Genomic DNA, 18,602 nt, shown 5'->3' on the forward strand with positions numbered 1-18,602 from the left:
ACCAGATGATTGTTGGTGTTGTTTTATTTTAAAACTTAGTTTAGGTTTGTTTCTTTGTTGTATCTTGTCATGTGTGGTTTTTGTGTTTTATTGCTTGTGTTGGATAAAGAGGAATACACTTTAGCATTACAGAATGTACAGAATGTTCTTGACTGGGCAGGAGGGGGAGGTTAATGAATCTTCAGCTTGAAATATAGAACTAATATGGAGCCAATCAGACAAGAGAACCTGGGTAGGGCAGTCTAGTCACTTTAACTGATTCAGTCAAGGCTCACTAAACTCATCACAGCTTGGTAGATCTGACCTGGGAAACACAGTTATTTTGATGTGGGGTTTTTGCTTCCAGTTTGCTTCTATACATAGCTGTTAATTTTAATTCTTCCTTCTCTTTATTCATTTTAAAAAAAATTCTAATAAGCCTACTTTTCTTTTTTTTTTTTAATAAAGCTTATCTTAGTGTAAGCTCATTCACCTTAATGGAGCAACGTTTCTAAGAAGAGTGACATTTTCAAAAATATTTCAAGTCACTGAGCCATAGAGGGGCTTCCAGAGCAGAAGGGGAATAGCCCAATGTGGCACAGAAGAAAATCCCTGTGTACCCTAGCATTCCAGGTGTCACTCTTTCCCCAAGGCCCTGGCTAGCTAGTATATAATATTTGCTGCTGGCCAATAAAACAACAATGGAGAACATTAAGGGGTTCAATATATGTGAATTTTCCATAAAGTGAAGTTTAAAAAGTAAACTTTTACCACTGAAAACTTGAAAAGCTTTTGAAAGAATTTAGCCACTTGTGGATCGTTCTCTTTCTGAGATCCACTATGTGTTTTGAGCTCTCTCTGGAGGGGACTAAATGCAATTTAATGTTGCCTTAATTTCTCAGTATTACTCATGGATACATATTATAGAATTTTTCTATAATGCAGTAATACATTGCATGGTGTATAAAGGCTATTAACTCTTCGATCAAAAGGTCACATAATCACTGTTTTTTTTTAAATTCTTGTATTATTTTTATAGGACTTCTTTTTTCCCTCCTGTGTCCACCTTCCATATTGAAGAGTGACTTCTTTACTTATTGGTGTAGACAGTTTGCATATCTCTAATAACTCCCTTCAACTTCAACCACCTCTTCATGATTATTATTTTGCGCTGGGAGCAAGAACACCAGAAAATAAACAAGTTTATAAAAAATTATGGATAGAATAAGAGGCAATAACTTTATCTGAGGGTGCAAGAGATTCTCTTTTGAGAAACGTGCATGTGCCAAAGGACATATACACGGTGACATCTATTTTGGGTGCTCAGGAGACATTTGGCTTGTGTCCAAGTTCTTAGTTGTGTTCTGTAGTAGAGGTTGCCATGGAAGTAGTTCTGGAATAAGTAATGTGTTACTGCATCTTCTACAGAAAGTGCCGTTTGTTTTTCTTTTTATAAAGTTACCGGAGGTATGTGTCAAGGAATCGGTGACTAGACAAATCCCAAGGGGCATACCTAATATTAATCAAGCACTAAGTATTTTATTTTAGTCCGATTCACAATCACGCTGCTCACATGCACGCATAGCGGGAAAACAGCATAATAATGCTTGTAGGAAAGAGTTAGAGAAAAGGAAAAAAATATTCATCTTCTAGCTTATTCAATTCTTTTGTGTGGAGATTATGCTTAAGAAAAAAAATAAATAAGGCAAGATTTATTTTCTCAGTGATTTTTCTGATTTCTTGAACTGCATTCTAAATTACAAGTTCTTTTAAGCTGAAAAACACTACAAAGCAATTTTATAAACCATGTACAATGAATTAGTAGCACAATATATGACAATATGTGTTTTCTTCTAATATTTTTATATTGTGCATTTTAGAGCAAAACGAATCACTGGTTTTTCAATGCTCTTGAAAATGATAGTAGTCACTTTTATTAATCTCACTCTACAAAAGAAAAAAAAACTGGATATATTACATACATATATTAAGCTATAAGCTGAGTCCAGGGCAATTCTAAGTTTCAACTTTAATTAGATTCCTTGGCTAAATACTTGATCATTTAACTTTATTTGGAAGCACATTGTGAAGAATTTTGTATTAGAAGCTCATTTTTGTTTAATTTTTTAAAAAATACAAGTTTCACCTGGTCACTGTAGAAATTTTTCCTAAGTGTTAAAGCATCAGATGGTGTATATGACAAACTTTTCTGTTTGAAATGATGAATTAGAGATTGCCTTTTGTCTGCAACAACACATTTGGGATATGCATATGTTTGCTAACTTTGTCTAAAACAATTGTCTAGGCCAGACACAGTAACTCACGCCTCTAATCCCAGCACTTTGGGAGGCCTAGGTAGATGGATCACTTGGGGTCAGGAGTTCGAGAGCAGCCTGGCCAACATGGTGAAACCACATCTCTACTAAAAAAAAAAAAATAGAAAAATTAGCCAGGCATGGTGGTGCGTGTCTACAATCCCAGCTACCTGGGAGGCTGAAGCAGGAGAATCACTGGAACCTGGGAGGCGGAGGTTGCAGTGAGCCGAGATCATGCCACTGCACTCCAATCTGGGCAACAGAGTGAGTCTCTGTCTCAAAAAAAAAAAATAAATAAAATAAATAAAATAAAAAAAAAAGAAAAAAAAAAGAAAAGGAAGGAAGGAAGGAAGGAAGGAAGGAAGGAAGGAAAGAGAAAAGAAAAAAACAATTGTCTAGAAATTGTGCTTATTTTTGCTTCCTACCTTCAGTTAGGTGGTGTGACTTATTTTAAAATGAAATGTTATTCCAATTGAAACACCACTCTTTTATATTGAAAATATACTATGTTAAGTCAGTTCAGTGAAGCTTTTCCTCACTTGACTGAGTCTTTCATTTTAATTGAAATTTAATTTTCATGTTCATACCTAAATAGGAAATTTGACATACTAGGAAATATGTATTTTAAATTTAGAACTTTAGTACCACAAGACCTAAATTTAAAATTCCTGAAATGTCAGTGTCATTATGAATACACGCTTAGGAAGACTTCAATTTAGAAAGATACTTTTTTAAACCTGGGAAAGGAAACAACCATTTAAATGAATTAATGCATGTTAGCATTCACTGGTAACACCTTATAAGGGTCCTTCTTAACACAACCTTATGAGACTTCTCCAGAAGTGTCAGAATTCAGCCCCTTTTAAACTATAATTCAGTGAACAAGATTTATGGTTCGCAAGGAGCTGTCAAGCTTAGTGCTGTAGGTTGTGGACAGGGAAGAGAAGGTATTGAGATTTCTGAAGTTGTTGAACAGAGAAAGAGATAAATGCTTTGTTCTTTGAAAAATCCACATTTAGTTCATTTTCAGTTACAACCTCCCAAGGAAAAAAGATACTCAAACTGACTCAAGTATATTCCTATATATTGGCCTTTGTTTAAGATATTAAATTGGAGCTTCTGGACAGTTTAAGAGGTGGTATGAATCCAAGGTTCTTTTTGTGTTAATACATCTTAGTTATGCAATAAATGTTTGTTGAATGACTATTACTCTCAAACCTTAATTTAAAAGGACATTGACAAATAAAATTATGCTAAAACTGCTATGTTTTACTTCATATTTGATTATTGGAGTATTTATTACTTAGTGTACTGCTGAATCATGCTAAAACATGACAGTTCATTAAGCAAAGCCATTCAATAAATTATGAAATTACTGTTAGTAAACAGTAATTTGGAACTGTAAATTGCCAGGAGAAAAAGCATCAGGCATCTACAGTCGATAATAATTCGGAAAGTGGAATTGGGGTACAAGAAGGTCTCAACTGTTATTCTATACACGCCCCCCCCCCTTTTCTTTGATTTTGTTTCTTTTGCTGTAAGTATTGTGGAAATTGTTTGTTTTATATCAATCAGAACACTTTGAAAAATAATTTTACTGTTGTATATTCTTCCATTCCATGGTTATTCTGTACATAATAGAACATGACTCCCATTGATGGGGACCTACATTGCTTCAGTGTCTTCTGCTGTGAAGATAAGCTTTCTTTTACGTATGAATTTGCTCATTTGATTATTTCAGAACTGAAATGACTTGGAAATTAGTGAGTCCTGATCACTTTTTTTTTTTTTTTTAAGAGTAAGAGAACTAAGTCCTGAAATATTACTCATCTAGAACCTTGGCTTCCAAGCTTTCAGTCTAATATTTGTATCTAGCCAGAAGTAATGACTGGTGACAAATACATAAAGGGGCAGGAAGCAAAAGCATAATTTCCTTCTGTCTGAGTAAGAGGTCAATCATGTACCCCATTCTCTGAAAATCCCCAGGGAATGGAAGGGTTCTCATACTAAAGAAAACAGTCATGATTCCATGCCAGATTTTATTCTCAAGGAGTGATAAACATATGATAGCTATGGGAACATTTTAAAATAGCTGTCATTTTGTTAATGAGTATTTGCTAAAGTATTTCCTGGGCCACTGGTGTTTATGGAACTTTTAAACAAAATATTTATGAAGATGGAACCAGGACTTGCTTCATAAATTATGTCCTTTTACTTGCACCTTTGCTTTTCCTCACTGCACAACGATGTTCAGGCCTCTGCTACACGAAATGAACAAACAAATCTTCAGCCTTTTCAACCATGCTCTTTTTTCCTGGTGCCAAGAAAAAATTATATTTTTTGTTTCTTCTCCCTCTAATTCGATTACCCTTTGCACTTTGGCATTATTTCTACCACAATATTGAAATGACCCTCTCAGAGGTTGCTCATCATGGCTGAATTAACAGTTAAATTCAACAGCTTTTTATCCCTGTCTTCACCTTCTGTTCTTTCTGCCATCTATACTGTTTACCCTCATGCTCTTCTTGAAATAGTTCTGTCTTTTGATATCAGAGATCTTGTACTAGCCTATGGCTCTGCCCCTCTCCTACGCTTTTTTTTTTCTTCCCTCTTGTTGGAGGGCTCCTGTTTTCTTCCCACCTTCTTGGTTTCAGTGTCTGTGTTTATTTTGTTTTCTCCCTTAGTCTTTCTTCCTTGGAAAATTTCATATAGGCCTATGGCTTCATCTTAAAGCCCATTGTAGATATCTGATCAGCAAGGCCTCTTTCACCCTCTGAAGTTATAACAAAGGTCCTCTTCCTCCAGATGCACAATGCTCACATCAGGATCTTCAGTTTGGCAGCAAATTGAGCTGGATTTCAGCCCCTGCTCAGCCTGCACAACCTCAGGCAGTTGCCCTGCTGGTCAGGGCTTCCTATTTATTCAGTGCTGTCTATGGTATTCCAGTGATTCAAACTCCACGTCTTTCCCTCAGTCAAATCAGCCTTCCATCTTTCATCTCCTCCATCACTTTTTATACAACCAGGTGTCAATTCGAATTTTAGAAACCATTTTCTTGACATTTTTCCTTTGTATTTCCATGGCCACATTCTTGCTCAGAATTTAATTCCCTCTTGTGAGCCTACTGTCCCTGCCCCAACCCTTTTCTACTACAATCTATCCTCTATACATTTGGCAATTTGAAGATGATTATATATTTCTATCTATCTATCTATCTATCTATCTATCTATCTATCTATCTATCTATCTATCTATCTATCTTACTTTCCTATCTAGATATAGATATATAAATGTAGATAAATATATTTATACCCCCCCCCCGCCCGACTTTTCGATGAGTCCTTAGCAGATGGACAGGAGTAGAAGCTGTAAAGTCGAATTTCAGAATTTGAGGTCCAGCTTTGGTGCATTTACATGTGTCATCCTATGTGTTATTCAGTTTCAGGGTGTCAATAATGAATAACCTATGTCAAAACCTTCTATGTGCCGGCTACAGTGCTCTGAGCATTTCCCATATATTGTTCATTCAGCACTCAAAAGAAAACATTTTATTCTATTTATACTAGACATTATAAAAATGGAATCCAAATTATCTTAAAGAGACTGCTTTATTCTCTGAGTTCAATTTGAATTTCGAAGAAGTCTACAGTAAAGTTAAATTCAGATAATACCAATGGTCTTGGCCTGATTGCAAGTGGTGGTAAAACAAAGGTAAGTGAGTATTATATTTTATTTTGAGATAAAATCATCTCCTTGTTCCGTTTTTTGTTGTTGTTGTTTTGTTTTTTAAGAAAGGGCAGCAAGAAAAGTAAAACTGAGTTTTTTTTTTCTTTTCAACAATTACAAACTACATAAGGCAAATAAACACTTTCCTTTGTTCAATGTTTATATGTGGTTTTCTTTATTTATTCTTAGTGTAACAAAACAAGCAACTGGAGTATCCAGAAACCTATCCCAGGTTTTTTGACACCAGGCTGCCTCATTTGCCAGAATGCTGTCCTTTCTTTGAATTTAAGAATCCATCAGTGCCGTTGTCAAATTTAAGTGGAAATACTTCAAAGTAATGACTAAGGGTCTTCAGACATGTGCCAGGAATATTATTTTGCTATAACTGCTACCCTAGAGTCATAAATTAATTTTCCAGAGTGACATCTGCTTGTCACTTTGGGAAGATAAAGTGACCATCATTTCTTATACCCAGGATGGGTTTTTGGAAGGTTATTGTTAGTGTCTCTTCTAATGCTTCTCTCAGAGACCACTACTACCTTTATTTCTGTAAGAGGACTTAGGCTTGTTGTTAGCATCTATGGCTTATTTCATTTCTTTAGTTAACTCATTAATTACTTATAAATGGAAGTTGCATGAGTCATACAATTGGGAAGTTGGATGGGATCTTAATGATCTTGTAATTAACCCCCACATATTTCTCTAATGACCAAAACTGTCCAAACTAAGTTAAGTGACTTATCAATAATCAAACAGCAACTCTAGAATGTGTTTCCTCTGTAAGAACCTGCAGCCATACTGGCAACTTCTTGCAGTATTAATTCCATTGCAAAGTCTCAAACCTGCAGCAGAAATAAACCTGAGCCTTCTCTTCCTTTCTTCATCTTTGGCTGTCAGCAGGAATAACATCTTAGAAATCCATCCTCTTTCATTCATAGGAGCTGCGTTTTAGTAGGGGAAGCCTTCCATACAATGTTTTCTTGACTTTGAACTTCTGTAGCTCCTGAAATGGGAATTAGTGGCATACATAACAAATAAAATAATAAAATATTTATGAATCATCCCCAAAGCGCAGCTCCCTATGCTCCACAGTATTCTCTGAAGTAAAGCAAATCTTTGTGTCAGAGATATGCATTCCAAAAAGTGTTAACATGATATTATGGAAGTTTTATAATATGAAATACTGTATCTCTTATGAACACACACACACACACACACACACACACACACAGATATCGGGGGAAATTGTTTGGGACAACAAACCTGATTAGAGTAAATGTTGAAAGTTTCCCTTCTTCCTTTCCCTCAGGCTTGTCACCAACTCTGCCCACTTTCTCATATACATGGCTGGCTTCATCATTTCTGTACTTTCTCACCTTTGTGTGGTCTGCCACATGCAGGTGGTTTTTCAGCCCAGAGAAGTTTTCCTAGGTCTTGTCTTTCTGGAATCATTACTTCTGAATCACTTTCCTTTACTTCATCCCTCCTCTTTCAAAACTTTGCTGTGATTTTCAGCACTTCACATTTTGACTTCTTACTGACCAGTCCATTTAAGCTTACCTGCACTGTAAGCTATTTGAGGTCAGGGGCTTTGTCTTACGTTTTTGTCTGAGCATGGTGTTTCACCCACAGATCCCAAGTTTTGGGGTCCAGTGCCGCTCTGGTCTTGTTACAAATGTACACATATCCTCTGTGAGGATGTGCTGACAGATTGCCCAGCCTGTCGCAGTGGACATTTAATTAGGTGACTGGAAAGTAAAAAGACACCAACAAGAGGATATGAGCTTGCTTTTCTTCTCTTTTGGTAAAATATTCCAGAGTTTTGCTCTCCATATATTTCATTTGTTATTTGCTCAGATTTCATAATAAAGCAGATGACCATTCAGGTGACTCATTCAACTTCGTTTATCTTATATTCTTCACCATTTGGTTGGAGTTTCAGCAGTTGCTTCACATGATAGGGACTTAGACTCAATGCTGACATTTGAGAGATATTTTGAGATGATAACTCGTGGTCTGCCTCCTTGCATTTGGCTTTGCTCCAATCCCATTTATTTTGTGACAAATATTGCCTAAGAAAAGGGATAATTTTTTTAAAAAGTGTTTTGGATTTTTTGTTTGCAACAGCTTTTGAGTTTCAAAAATCTAACTCCATAAGTCCTCAGGGTTCAAATTTTAAATTATAATGACAACAACGAAATAAAACAGATTTATTTATCCTACCACTAAGAGCAAATAATGCAGATATTAATAATTCTCAAGGTAATGGAGCCAAAGGCAGAATCAGAGGAGATACAAAGAGACATCAGGTTCTTGAGTGGTGGCAGGATTCTAAGTGCTCCAAGTTCTGCCACTCCATGCTGGGTACTCCCTGAACTGAGTACATGGGGCACAGAACTGAAAATCCAGATTGCACTGGAAAAATCTAAGAGCAAAGGAACCTGTGGGTCACTTTCCATGTAAGGTGCATGAATCACATTTTAGTGCCCTGCATAGTGCCAGGTCATTTGAAAAGTATATCTAAGCAGATGTGTCCAAAACAGCCTCCCAGGTTAACCACATGCCCTAAATGCAGCCAAGAAGGGAAGAGAAGGAGTGGTGAGAGAGACAAATCCAGAGAAGCCTAAACCTAGCCACAGGGTCTGTGGACTTAAGCCTAGGAACAGACATGGATGAGGAAGCCAGCATATCAGATGCCTATGTGTGCAGGAGGTGATAACCACAGACCATATTCCCCCTCATCCCCACCCAGGACATGTAACTCTGTCTGTTCCTGACATCAAATGATACAGAGAAAGTAAGTTAATCAAAATTAAGTTTCAGCCACCTGGCAATATTAAAAAAACAAGGAAGTTATATCTTATACACCTGGTTTTATAGACTAACATCTATTCCTTCTACATAAATTATATTTTAAATTTAAACCAATTATTTTTAGCTATCTATTTTGCTATTAAAAATTTTGGTTGTTAATAATGGTTTATAATCTTATCAAAAGTGTAAAATATACTTTTTTCGTTGAAGCTGGAGGGATTTCAAAGCTTGAAATACAAAGTGTAGGATTTGACCTGGTTAGGTCTTGACCATAGAGGTGAGAGGATTAGGGAATAATAAAGTAATCTTACAGGAGAATCTCCACTTAGACAGCTTAATAAAACTTCAGATTTTAGTTTATATTTCATCCAAATTCTGGTCTCTAAGGATCACAAACTTTTATTATCTTTCCACTCCTTACCAGTGTTATCTTAAGTGACACAAAGCAAATGCAGAAATTTTCATAAATCACTCAAAGGATTGTTGCTTGGCTGAAAGTGCCTTATAAACTGAGCCCATACTGGTTATGACTGATCTTTACCCAAGTTCTTAAAGTACAGCTAAGATTCCCAGAAAGTAACACCTGTTCTAAGATATGGCTCCATAGAGATCAAGTACAAAAAGGAAAATGACTTCTGTTTCTCGAGGATATGGCGTAATAAGAAATACATACTTGGCCTTTGTTCCTTGCTCCTGGGACACAGCTTTCAAAACCCATGGAATCTCTAGAGTGATGAGAGTGCCTTTTGTGTGCTAATGACATGACTTGTGGCTGGGGCCCCTAGATAGCTCCAGTGCAGGGTCTGGTCTCCAGAAACACCAAGGCACAATTAGAAGGTTGGAACTTTTAGTCCCAACACTCAACCTCCAGAGAGGGGAGAGGGGCTGAAGGCTGAGTTACTTACCCCTGGTCAATAACTTCATTAATCATGCCTATGTAATGAAAATTCTATTTAAAAAGAAATAAAAGAGAGTATTTTGAAGAGTGTCTGTGTTGGTGAACACATCAAGATTCAAAGAGATATGGGCCCATAAATGGCATAGAAACTCTACAGAGAATCAAAGAAAAGGCAATACTAAACAGATCAGGCAGACTTTTTCTTTTTTCTTTTTTTTTTTTTTTAAAGTGGGTAATCAGTCAGCAGATTGGCTGAAATTCAGGGATAAAACTCTTCCTAAGAGTGAAATGGCAAGAAAGATGCAGGCTCATTGACTATTGGTCATTAGATAGGAACAGAGACACCAAAAAAGCAAAAATTCAACTTATAATAGAACCAACATCTGATGCTACAGATTATGAAGCAAAACCGAGTTGGCAGTCAGAGCCAAGTGGTAGTGCAGAAAAGTGTATTATAAGTATTGCAAACCTATACAGAATGTCAGGTATTCTCCAGGGCTATCCTGTTCTGGACTTTTAACATTCATGGTAAACTACCACAAGGTCTTAAAGGAATGGAGAATTTGGTGCCAACCATTCCAGTACATTCACTGTAGAAACTGTTGCTGGAGATTATGATTGCCTTCTCCCTGAGAGACAATGTTAAGGATATACTAGAATCTTCTTGAGAAGTCCTACTCATCAACCATCATCAGTATGATATTTTCTCTTCTAAGACTATTGGATGTTTGCATCTCCTGGCTTTAAGATCTAAGTAAGAATGTTTCCTTAGTCATTGCCTAAGTTTCTGGACTGTCTTCCAATGCCCTGATTTTACATATCCTCTTCTCTTTTCTTCTCTCAATAAACCTGTGTACATTACAATTTTTTTTATTAGATGCAGAAATCACTCAAATAAATTAAAATGCAAATTTCTAGGCCCCATGTCCAAAGCATCTGATTTAGCTAATCTGATATGGGGCCCCAGAATATGCATTTTAACAGAAACTCCAGGTGATTATGGCTCAGGTGGTCCATGGACCACACTTTGGAAAGCACTGCTTTAAGTCATCTAAATGCCTTGGGAAATTTGACAATTTACTAGCCGTATTATACCTCTCGGACTGTCTCTTGTGTCCCATGTAGCACACAAGTCATTCTTTTTCACACCGTATCTCTATTTCAAGCTCTGAAAATGGTTCCAATAGCTGTATCTTGCACCAAAACATTGAGAATTTTAGGTTCCAATTTATAATTCAAGATACAATCAATCTTGAAAACAATCATTTGGCTGTCTTTAGTTTTATTGTCTCTATGATTTTAAGGGAAACTTATTTTATTGAAATTTATAATCATTCTGAGATATGAAAATGGTTTCAATTTATACCTGAAATACAAGATTATATCCTTTTGCTCTTCCCAGAATGAAAAATCTCTCCTTCACATTTATTAGAGAACTGTTCTTTCAATCACAAGCATAAAGACAGACTCTTGGTAGGAGTTTAAAAGGACTATTTGGGATATTTACAGTGTCTCTTTAGAACTGGAAGCTGGACAACAAGTAGTCATCACATATGGGAAAGATTTACATTGCCTGAGTGGGCTCAAGTTTGATGTAGTATAAATGGTATTTTCAAATGCTCCGTTCTCCAGATTTTCCATGGCTACAGTATATGCTCTTGTCTCTACTGAGAAATATGCTAGCCTAGGGAATATGGAATAAGCATTCTTCCAGGCAGTGTAGTCATAGCCTTTTGTTTTCAGCCAAGTTTAGTATGACTGTTTCACATATGATTTTTCTCTTCATGAACTACATTGGAAAAAAATTAAAACCTGGTCTAAAAATAAATATATCAGGATTTTACCCATTAATCAGTAAACATTTGTTGTCGTTAAGGTCTGTAAGAACTAAATAGTAGGCTTATGCAGCAGATTGAGAATCCAGTGCTGGTCAAAACTTGTTGTGTCCTTCCCCTTTTTAACCCAACAAAGAAATAAAGCATGATAGAAAGGAAAGAACTCCATTAAATGGTGTATAAGGGCAGCTGCCTGAAAAAGCAGGTGTGGTTAGAACTAAATGTCCATATTGTGGTGGGCATCTGTATAGGCCTTTTATATTTTTGTTTTTCAGAATGGATTTATCATCAATGTGTTCAGTGTTATAAATTCTGCTATAACATATTCAGATTGAGCAAGAAGGCATATTTAAGGGCAAAGATAAGAGGTACAAATGTAAAATATTGCTCTCTACTAAGTAATTAAGATTTGAAAAGTGACACCAGGAAATAAATTATATGTGTTAAAATACTGAGATAGTTATGAAAAGTGTTCACCAAATATTTCTACCTCTCTGCTCTCCAGGCACAAAAAAGAGTTATATCAATTATATCTCTTCCCTCCTTTAAAGTTAGTCACAGCCAGGTAATTTGCTTTGACCAATGAAAAATGAACAGAAGTGATATGACCCACTTCCATGTAGAAGTTTTAGGTGCCATGATTGGGGTCATCGTGTGCCCTTCCCATGGCTGTGGGATCATGGAAGCACATATTGAGGTGCTTGAGTGACTATGATGAGCTAAGGACTCTGCTGACCCACATTGGACTAGTGTAAGTCAGAAATAATCTTTGTTATAGAACTACTTGTTAGTGCAGCATAATTTAGCCTATCTTGACTAGTACAAATGCGGACATGGAGGCAAAAATTTTCAAATGTTTTGATAGAAAATGGGTATTTCCCAGGTAAAGGTGGAGGTGGTCAGTAATGCCCAATTGTGCATTGGGTATCCTTTAATGGAGCTCAAGAGCCAGCCTAATGAAAAGAATCGTGCTTTTTAGTTCAATTATGTGGTCAGGTGTGAGCTACAAGGAGGTAAAAATGATACTGAAACATTTGTGTAGAGAGCAGAAATACACAACAAAACTGTCAATGATGACATTTGAATATTGAAAATGGGAACAAATGGGATGGCAATTCTAATTTTTCCTAACAATCAGCCTTTTTTTAAAAATGAGCTTGAAGCAATTTTGTAATCAATAATACAAATACAGGAAAATACAACATCATACTCCAATAAAAATCTAAACCTTTGATAGTTTTAAAATCTGTATTTCAAATAAAACATGATTGTCAGGATTAAGAGAATTTGGAATATGCTAGTTCTGAAGAAACATCCTAAAACCAAGGCCAAGGAAGAAAAATGAAGTATCCCATGTTACCAATATAAAAGCCAAGCCACACATGGTCTACTCATAGCACAGACTGCTTTAAAGAAACAATGGCTCAGTAACAATAAATATTTTATTTAATCCAATGAAGTTTCTTGGACTGTATTAGAGTATGTTACAATTCTGAATTTATTGCAATAGCTCTTAAAATTTTTTCATTTCTTGTGTTTGTCCCGGTAGCTTATCTGAACCCTCAAAAAAAAAAAAAAAGTTTCCCTGAAATCCAGCCTATGGACTCTCCTTTTCCTTTCTTAAAAAAATTTTTTCTTACTTCAAGAAGTTTCTCTCCTTGATTGTCTCCGCTGTCTCTACACACATTTTCTCAGTTTGGCTTTATTTTCTCAGGAAATATCTGATCCCAAAGATCTGGTACAGTTCCTGTTTTAGAAATCTGAGATCATCAAGTTGATTTATTGTAGTACAGTTTGAAGCTCTGTCAGATCTTATTGTCATGCACCACTGAAGAACATCAACAAATTGCACCCATCAACTAATACTTGGACTTGTCTTAACTCCCTGTCATTATTTAATTAGGCTCAAAGATGTCACTGTTTGCAGAGAATCCATTGTTTTTCAGTACTGAAGAAATTCTTGTTGAAATAGGGTAATATTTTTTCTGGCATCATAAATTGAAGACAATAAGATAAATAGAGAGTTGACAGATACAAGAGAAGCAAAGTTAGTTTCCAGTTATATAACACCAATAAATTTTTTAAATGAAATTTTGTGTTAGCAGGAGGTCATAAATGTTACAGCACACACCATTCGCTACCCTCTACTTATAGAAACATGAAGTAGCACAGAATTTATTGGCTTTAGGTTTGTCTAAATAGTAAGCTTAATGCACATATTTGAGTCTGAAGTAACTCTAAAATGTATATTTCGAAAACCTCCAGGGATAATTCACATTGCTCATTTACGACAAGCTTTGGTGATAAAGAATCCTTAAAGAAACAGAGTTAAGCACGTCTTTTGCCTCTAGATCTTAAAAGATTTTTTCTTAGAGATGTATGCTTTGATTTCTGGCCATGATTTTGAAATAGTGGGGCTGGTAAGTTACTGAGTTCCTAAAACATAGCCTGGAAGAAATGAAAACAGGGCTAGTAGAAATTTCAAACCTTATTTCCCACAGAATATTCAAAGGATAGGAGAAGCCTGTTTTAGTTCTATTTATGGCATCTGGCAAACTCTGTCATCACATTTTATTTTTAAACAAGCCTTAAAAGTTTTAAAATGATGACCCTCATTTTGTGTATACTCTTTTTTTAAATCTCAGATAAAACATGTGAGGGGATGAGATTAGACTATTTCCTGGCACAAAAATAGAATGTTCTTGTATGTACATAGAAAAGAAAATATGAGTAGTCCCTAAGTGTGTTTTCCTTCATACTTATCCACTGCTCATGACATACCACATGTTGCCAAAGACACACACACAAGAAGCAGTGCCTTCTTTTTGATAATTTGTGATTCATTGCAAGCATAATATAAGAAAAGGAAACAGCAAAATTCTGGGGATATAAATAGGACAATTTTTAAGAGAATTTACTGAGGCATCACCTGAGAAGCAAGTTTTGTGATTTATTTAAGAGTATGAAGCAATGACTAAGAAGAGTTGTCATATAACTTGCTGTTTTCTTTAGGGAACAGTATTTCTCATGCTCAGAGGAAATGGCTTAATCTAACAATCCAAATATATTAATATATCATAGAGAGGGGATAAAACTATACATTCTGGAACTTTGAGGGACAAAATCCTTTGTAATATATCTTTATTTTCAACAGAAGTGTCTGTTTTCTATTACCATTTCTGCTGTTTGTAAGAGTTGTTTCAGACAACCGAATGGGGGCTGTGTAAGGCCATTATAATGCAGTTTACATCTGTCTAGAGGATATCTGAATTCCATTGAAATACTAAAGTGGTAGAGTGGAACAGAGATGTTATATGCCACTGAAGATTATTTTTCTAAAGTTTTCAGAACACTTTTTGGAATATTATAAAGCCAGTGACATGATCAATGAAGTGTAGAAAGGGAGAAAGAATAATCCCCAAATATAATTGTGTACAATGCTTTTTAAATATCCTTTCATCTTCAAAGTGTTACTGCATATTCTTTTTTCTTTTTCTTTTTTTTTTTTTTTGGAGACAGCGTCTTACCCTGTGCCCCACACTGGAGTGCAGTGGCGTGATCTCGGCTCACTGCAACCTCCACTTCCTGGGTTCAAGAAATTCTCCTCCCTCAGCCTCCCAAGTGGCCAAGATTACAGGCATGCACCACCACACCTGGCTAATGTTTGTATTTTCAGTAGAGACGGGGTTTCGCCATGTTGGCCAGGCTGGTCTTGAACTCCTGACCTCGTGATCCACCCACCTCTGCCTCGCAAAGTGCTAGGATTACAGGTGACAGCCACCGCACCCAACCTGCAAATTCTTTTATTTAAACATTATCTTCAATATGTTTTGCAAAATTTCAAGTATGTGACTTTTGAATGAGTAACACTGAGCCTGCACCCATGTAAGCACTCTCTTTTCATCTGCACTGGTTGGTGTGATATTGTTCTGCAACTGATGAAATAAAGATCCATGTACCTCTTGGGTTATCCCCCTTAAACAACAGTTTGAGAAGTATAGTGACTGGGGAAAAGGAACAATGTTATATCAGCCAGAGATCCTTTTCAGAGTTTGTAGATAATCTCCAGTGCCAAGGAAGTCCCTCCAGGAAAACGGAAGAATGTTACCCCTCATCACCATATTTCTTCCATTCCACGTTACAGTATTTCCTATTTCAACACTTTAGAAACTGGCATCTGTCTCAGAATTGATGCGTGCATGGATATAGAAATTTATACAAAGTTTATACATAGGAATTAATGTTATTCCAGAGGCAAGAAAATATAGTAATAATCTAATGGCCTTTTCTTCATCATTCTTTCTCTGTTGGCTCTATTTTCTATTCCCTTCCTTTTTCTCCCTCTGGAAGGCAATATGGTGTATTGGTTGTCGATTCCAGCATATTAGAGTTGACACCCTGCTTGTATGGGTTTTTGTCAATTGTTCTTTAAGTTTTAAAATATTATTTATCTGACTTTAGTGTCAAATTCTACCTAGAATATTTCTTCTTATCATTTTAATTATTTGGAAATTTGTAGATAAGCGACAATTATTAAATACTCATATCCAAATTATGGGAGTCCTTCCTGTATTTTGGCAATTGGAATCTGGAACAAGACTACTTATTTGTATGTTATTTTCTCACTTGAAGAGTATCTTTGAGAGACCTTACAGATTTTGTTATTTTGTACTTTTAACATGAAGACACAATTTATGTCTCTTCCTCAAATAGGTGATATATTTTCAGTTAATGTAATATGGTATAAAAATAAGCTCAGAGCAAAGACAAAGTAATAAAAACACAAAGCCAAAACTAAAAGTAACTTGTGGTATTTCTTTGCTTAAGGACACACAGCTTATTGTACTTGCATCTTATTAATACATTAAATCTTCCCTCACTCATTCACACATGTTCATCTTGGATAGTCTCTGGATCAAATATAGGTACATTAACTGCTTAATGTTTACTTGATTACATTGATTCACCATCACAGAGTTCCCAGAATTCCCTGGAAGAAAGGCTGTTCCCTGGATATGGTAATGTATGCTGCATGAAACATGTCCCTCATAATATTAGGTTGGTGCAAAAGTAATCACAGTTTTTGCCATTAAAAATAATAGTAAAAACCGTGATTACTTTTGCACAAACCTATACATTCTTGTATCAAAGTTGTGAAATTTACCCAGTTTACTTTTATACCTACTACTATTACACACACACACGTATATATACAATTTAGAGCAAATTCTAAGTTATCATTATAATATTATTCCTAAGTAGCTGAGAAAAAGTTTGCTAGAATTTGAATTTGTGTTAACAGTGTTTGAATATCAAGTCTATCTTTAAAAAATATACTTATGAGGCTTTCTAAAATAATTTTCTCTATATTAGCTTTCCTATTAATTTAATGCATCTCAGTTGTATCAGAACTTTTCTAGTTCTAGTTACAAAAACTCAACTCAAGCCAATATCAGAAAAAAAAAAAAAAAAAAAAAAAAGGAATTTATTAGATCATAAAATTGAGAGGTCCAAGGGAAGCTCAGCCTTCAGGCATAGCGTATCAATCTGGGTCCAATCAGGAGACAGAAACCACAAAGTAATTTGAACAGGAACAGTTTAATAGAAAGAATGATTAACTATTATAGGGAATTAGAGTATGTAGGATTGGCTAATAAGAAGTAAAAAGAACTCTAAAGAATATAAGAATAGCAGATCTGAGGAGCAGCCACTACTCCTGTCGGGAGAATTGAGCACCCAAGGAAAAGCTTATACCCGAGGCTGAGGTCCAGAGCTCTTTGGAGACGCTATGGCCTTTACTCACTAGACATCACGGCGGTGCTATGCCCATAGAATTTTCTGCAAGTCCTCTTCATTTCATGGTTGAAATTAGCCCTCCAGAGTGCCAGAAAAATTCTTGGTGAGGTATCTCACTAGAGGAACCTGCTACCAAACTGCTTTGTGAGGAGTGACTGCAGAAGCTGGGCACTGAGAAAGGTGTGTACACTGGAGGGGCTGGGTGTAGAGAAGCTGCCTGTGCTGCGGGAGCCTGCAGAGCCAGCATACAGGCTCCAGGAAGCAAAATCCCATTTTCTTCTGCAGTGTCTCTCTATTGCCCTCTACTGATGATAGAGTTTAGCGTGGTACCAGCTGGCAAAGAAAAAATATATATATATTTTTTTATTATTATTTTTTAATTTATTATTATTTTTTTAGATGGAGTCTCGCTCTGTCTCCCAGGCTGGAGTGCAGTGGCGCGATCTCACCTCACTGCAAGCTCCGCCTCCCGGGTTTACGCCATTCTCCTGCCTCAGCCGCCCCAGTAGCTGGGACTACAGGCGTCTGCCACCACGCCCGGCTAGTTTTTTTTTGTATTTTTAGTAGAGACGGGGTTTCACCATGTTAGCTAGGATAGTCTCCATCTCCTGACCTCGTGATCCGCCCGCCTCGGCCTCCAAAAGTGCTGGGATTACAGGCGTGAGCCACCGCGCCCGCCTGACAAAGGAAAAGTTTTTAAAGGAACCATATCCATTTTCACAGAGCAGGCAAAAGGATTAATTTATAGCTAAGGTGGTCAGATCTAAATATTCAAATGATGTTAGCAGGATTTGCTTTTTCTCCATTTCTCAGCATTGCTTTCTTCTGGGTAGTTTCATTCTAGGCTGGCTGCCTCCATATTATGGTATGAATAATTCAGCAGAACAAAGTTTCTCTTCTTGTCAATTGTCACAAAAATCCCACAAGTTAGTATGTTGACTCTAATTAACCTGACTTGTGCCACATGGCATCCCCAAAGCCAGAAGATGTGTTATTATTTTTGACCTCATTAGATATTAGATATTATGCTTTCCCAACCCTGCCTTCCTCAGAATGCCATTATCAGACTAAAGTAGTTATTTCAGAGGGGAAGAGAGGGGGGCAAAACAACCTTGAATAAATAGAGGCACAATATCTGAAGAGCAAAACTACAGAATTTATTGCATGCCTTAAATGCCTTACATCCTGTTGGGCTTTATTTTTAAAGTCATTTTTACAAAGTTCTAGATCATAAAGGGA

General features: G+C 36.3%; 1 protein-coding gene across 6 annotated transcripts in view; it reads left to right on the forward strand.

Annotated features, from left to right (window-relative positions):
- Nucleotides 1–18,602, forward strand: part of ARHGAP24 (Rho GTPase activating protein 24) — a 527,106-nt gene that overhangs the window by 298,482 nt on the left and 210,022 nt on the right. The gene's annotated exons all lie outside the window — the stretch shown is intronic.

The sequence above is a fragment of the Papio anubis genome, chromosome 3, assembly GCF_008728515.1.
Source record: "Papio anubis isolate 15944 chromosome 3, Panubis1.0, whole genome shotgun sequence".
Taxonomy (NCBI): Eukaryota; Metazoa; Chordata; class Mammalia; order Primates; family Cercopithecidae; genus Papio; species Papio anubis.